Source organism: Vigna radiata, unplaced genomic scaffold (assembly GCF_000741045.1).
Source record: "Vigna radiata var. radiata cultivar VC1973A unplaced genomic scaffold, Vradiata_ver6 scaffold_436, whole genome shotgun sequence".
Lineage (NCBI taxonomy): Eukaryota > Viridiplantae > Streptophyta > Magnoliopsida > Fabales > Fabaceae > Vigna > Vigna radiata.
In genome coordinates this window covers 83,012-88,001 of record NW_014541975.1, presented here as the reverse complement: position 1 = coordinate 88,001, position 4,990 = coordinate 83,012, and positions in this window count along the sequence as shown.

The following is a 4,990-nucleotide window of genomic DNA, read 5'->3' as shown; positions in this document are numbered from 1 at the left end:
TGATGAGAAAGAAATTAGGGACTCCAAAATGAGTTTCATGTACATAGTTGACCTTCCTGTGCAAAAAGTTCAACTGAAGTACCCACTTATTTTGCCTTTGGTACCAGTTTTGTTCCTCCACCATGACTCTTAGTAATTATGTTTCCTTTACCGCATTTTTGTTCATAAATTGTATAAAAATTGGTTCCAAATTACTTATAATGGGAAAAAATGATGAGAAAGAAATTAGGCATTCCAAAACGAGTTTCATAGTCACAGTTGACCTTCCTGTGCATAAAGTTCAACTGAATTACCCACTTATTTTGCCTTTGGTACTAGTTTTGTTCCTACACTATGACTCTTAGTAATTATGCTTCGTTGGTTTATTGAACGTCCCTGATTCTGAAAGAAAATATCACAAATATGGTCAGCTCAAAAGCTCAAATTGCACAAAAAACCAGAATATGCAAAATGTTCATAACTTGTTTAATTTCAAGTTACAATTCAACCAATAAGTCAAAGAAGTTGGGACTTTCTCACTTCCTAAATGAAAGCGCAGGTTTTAAGTTCGCACGACGACACTCCGATAGCAATGGGTGGCTTGGTGGAGGGAAGACGAGACCGTTTAGGTTTTGCGTACGAACGACGGCACTCCGTCGACATTGGGTGGTTGGGTGGAGGGAAGACGACACCGTCTATGTTTTGCCAACGAACGCCGGCAGTACGACAACACTTCGGTAGTAGCGGTGGTAGGGTGGAGGGAAGACAAGTCTCTCTCTAGTTTTCACGTTCAAAGATTCTCTCTCAAATGTTTCTCAGATTACAAATCTGAAAATGAGAAAATGAAACCCAAATTTGAAACCTGCCCCCAATTCTCATTACCACATCATTCTCATATTAAAAATTCATTTTCCACGTGCACCACTCACATTTGAACACGTGTCCCGTGTCTAAATGTTGTCAAAATCTGTTGTTTACATATCATTTTCCTTTTTTTTTATAGTGTGTTTGGAGCCTCCTGATGTTGGTTTGTGACTACGTTTTATGGTTGGTTAACAATGAAGTTTTTTTTTGAGGGTTGAGTGGGACTGGTGTTAGAATGTGAATGGTACGAATTGTTGGAACCAGACTCCATCTTGGTTCAAATCAGAATTAGAAGAAGTGTTTTGTTAGACATTGCTTTTTAAAATACAATTTACAATTTTTTACCACATGTTTTATTATTGTTTTGATCTCAAGTTATTTATATGATATTTTCATGATAAAGATATTTGGACATTCTATTTTAACAAATTTTTGACATTCGATAGATGTTGTTGTGTTATTAAAGTTTTAAAAAATTCAAAATGAGGTGGAAATTAAAAGATTGAAGGGTTTTTTTTTTGTTTTTCTAGAATTCATTTAGTGGAGTTTGAAAAATAAAAGCTTATTTGTGCGAGAGCGTTACAGAAAACTTCCTTCCATCCACAAGCATCCTCCCACCCACAAGCATTACCATCGTTGACGGAGTATGCAGCACTGTAGTGCTGCTGTTGAGCGGAGCGTTGTCCACACCGTCATTTTGTTGTTTGGAAGCAACGAATGGCGAAACTGACATTGTATTCCCACCCACAAGCGTCGCCGCCACTAATGGAGTTTGCAGCGCCGGAGTGCCATCATTGATCAAAGCATTGTCCGCATCGTCCTTCCGTCGTTTGGAAGCAACAAATGGTGAAACTGTCATTGGAGGTGGTTTTCTAAGGTTGTTGTTATTCCTTTCAATAATGCATTGTTCTTGTTCAATGGGTTTAAGTTGTCTATAAAATTTTGAGTACTTAGGGGTTATTGTGTTATTTGAGTGTTTATCATGGTACTGTTAAGTGTGGTTTGAAGTTTTGTTGATCATTTTTGTGGTTGATGTCGTTTTTGGGTGGAAAGTTTGAATATTTTGGGTTTGTGGTTATTGTTGGGTTATTTTCACTTCTATTTTGTATTATGCTTCATTTCACAGTCATGGATTGCATTAAACAAGAAGCTCATAACAATGTAAGTAAATGTATTGTATTGAAAATGTATTAGTTTCTTTGAATAATGTTGGTTAATGGTTATTCATGCTGAAAATAATTTGTAGTTACGATTGCAGTTGTGGTGTAACACGAAAGTCATAGTTGAGATTAACGGTATACTAAGAGAAAATGATCGGACACGTATCGACAAGACTATATTCAAGTGGTGTCTTGATATGAACAAACTGATTGACTTACACAGTTTGTTGTTGAAGGAAATGGTGACCTGTTGGGTTGGCCGCAAAGAATGCTTCCTTTTGAAGCAAATAATGGTACCTTTTACAATGACAGATGTTTACATAGGTCTAGGCTTGGGTGTTGGGGGTTTAGATGTTAATTTTGATGATAATGTTGGCGGCTTTGTGTGAATAATTTTCTTCATAGTCATTCACTCTAAAAGAAGTTGTAAATAGGATAAAATTGTTAGTAGAAAATAATGACACTGATGTGGATTGTATATCTCGTTTTTATATTTTAGTTTGTTTTATTGTTTTTTACTTTCCTAGGAAATTAAAGGCAGTTAGTAACATGCCTTTTAGAGTATTAGATAACGTTGAAAGTTTGTATGAGTATGATTGGGCAAAAGCTATGAACACATTTCTGGTTAATAGTTTAAGAAAGAGCTCAATGATCATAAGGTAGCATGAGATAAAGGGACTCCCTATGCCTTAGCAACAATGTTGCAGTGTTATAGGTAACAATTTTATTGTATTTTAATTTTTTGTTTTGAAATTGTAAAAGATTTGGTCTTCATTTTGGTTTATTTTTGTTTTGTAGCTTTGGGTCATTGAACGTTTGGGTTTAGCGAATAGTGATCATGACATTGTGTTCCCTAGAATAATAAATTGGCCCTCGCTTAAGTTGAGGTCAAAGAAAATAGAAGAGTTATTTCAAAAAAAGGATGTAAGTTACTTGATATGTGTGTGTACATTTAGTTCATATGTTTTAGATGATTTTGTTTTTTGATTGATTAGTTATATTTGAATGTTCATAGATACGTTGGGAGTGGTTCCTTCATGAGGAGGATCATGGGAACCCAAGGATCCGTGTTGCCCTTCATTTGGATGAAAGGGCAATACCAGAGCATGGTGTAGATGAGTTTATGATGTTGGGAACAACTCGTGATGAAGAAAATAGAAGACAACTAAAGGATTATGGTTGAAATGAATAAGGAGTTAAGAAATTTGGCTGCAATGGTTGGTGTTGGGAGGCAACAAAGACAAACACCTTTTTTTCAACATGGTGGTACGTTTGTTGCTAATGTTCATGGTGAAGCAGATGATGTTGATGTTCATGGTGAAACAAATGAGGCAACCCCATCTTTTGAAACGGTCCGCTATACTGATGTGGGTGGTTATTTGGACGAAGAGAAGGAGGACGTTTAGGATGTCGATGATGTTGCACATCTCTTAGCCATCCTTCCATGGTTGGACCCGCATGAGGATGTTCCTTTTTTGCTCATGAATGGCAAACAGTTGTACAACTTGGTTATTTCGTATAACCCTCCTTAGAGGTAATGAATTTAAAAATTGTTAAAATTTTGTATCATTATTTAGTCAGATGATGACACATCATTACATTTCTCATGTCTTTTGGAAGTGGTTTCTGAAATTTGCGGTCAAATCTTTGGGACGCAGGAGTATTACTTTTTAGGACCTGGGATGCATGTGGACAACATGGTAATAATGAAATTTAGTATGATAATTTTTGTTATAATTTTTGTTAGCCAAATGATGTATAATTATGAAATGTTGGTTTTGTAGGGGATGTTGTTTGTTACAACCGTCCTCATGTACTTTGAACAAAGGTCCACTAAAGTGGTGAAAATGATATGTTTTAGTCCATTATATGCGCTTGGTTAAAATGTTTGACATTTTATGTTGTAAATTTTCTATAGACATGACATATGAAAGCTAAATTTGTAATTTCCTTGCAGACCCAAGTTATATGCGATTCACGAAGGAAAAAGATTAGCCGTAAAGTTTGGACATTGAATGAATGCGTCAACTACTTCCATTTCGAGAACATTGGATTTGATGACATAATTAATGTTGAATTTGTTAGTGCAATTAAATGTCATACAATGTAGTTTGACACAATGTTGATGTTTTACTGTACATTTGTTGACACATTTTTTTTTTGTAGTTGTTTGTCCCAATTATTCATGACAGACATTGGTGGTGCTATGCCATGAAGATTCCATCCATGGAAATTTTTGCACTGGACTCTGTGGACCACAATATAAAAGAACGTAAAAAGATTGACACTGTAATTGCAAGTCTTGTAATTGATCCATCTACTTTTGTACTTGTAAATTGATTTATTAGTTTGGAAAGTAAAGTTCACTTTGTTGTTTCGCAGGCCATAATCTTGAATTGTTTTTTGGAAATTTGTTCAATCGTTACGAAGACAACAAACCCTCCTTGCAAGTCCAACACGTGCACACTCCAATCCAACCGAACTTGTAAGTTTTAAATCTTCTTTATTTTTATTATTATATTTCTTTGTTTGATTGAACTAGTATGACATTATTTGTATTTTGGACTTTGTTTAATGTAGATATGATTGTGGAGTTATTGTTTTAAAATTTATGGAGTTGTGGGATGATATTGGGAAATATGAAGGGAAAACAATGTCCAATTACACAAGTGTAAGTTATGAAAATTTTGATGCTTTGGACCATTGATATATCATTAGGAATTTTATTGATTTTGTGTGCAATTTCTTTTGTTTCAGGAGGAACTTCAACAGGATAAGGAAAAGTATGTTTGTGATTGCATTTTGGATATTGACAATGTGTGGAGGGATGAAGTGTTGCAACATTTAGGGTTGTTGTAGATGTTGTAGAATAGGGATTCTTAAAATGTGATTTCTATTTTATTAGAACTATTTCATAATGTTTTCATTAGGTATGTATGTACATATTTTTTGTTAGAAATGTTCAGAGAAATGTATTTCTTACATTT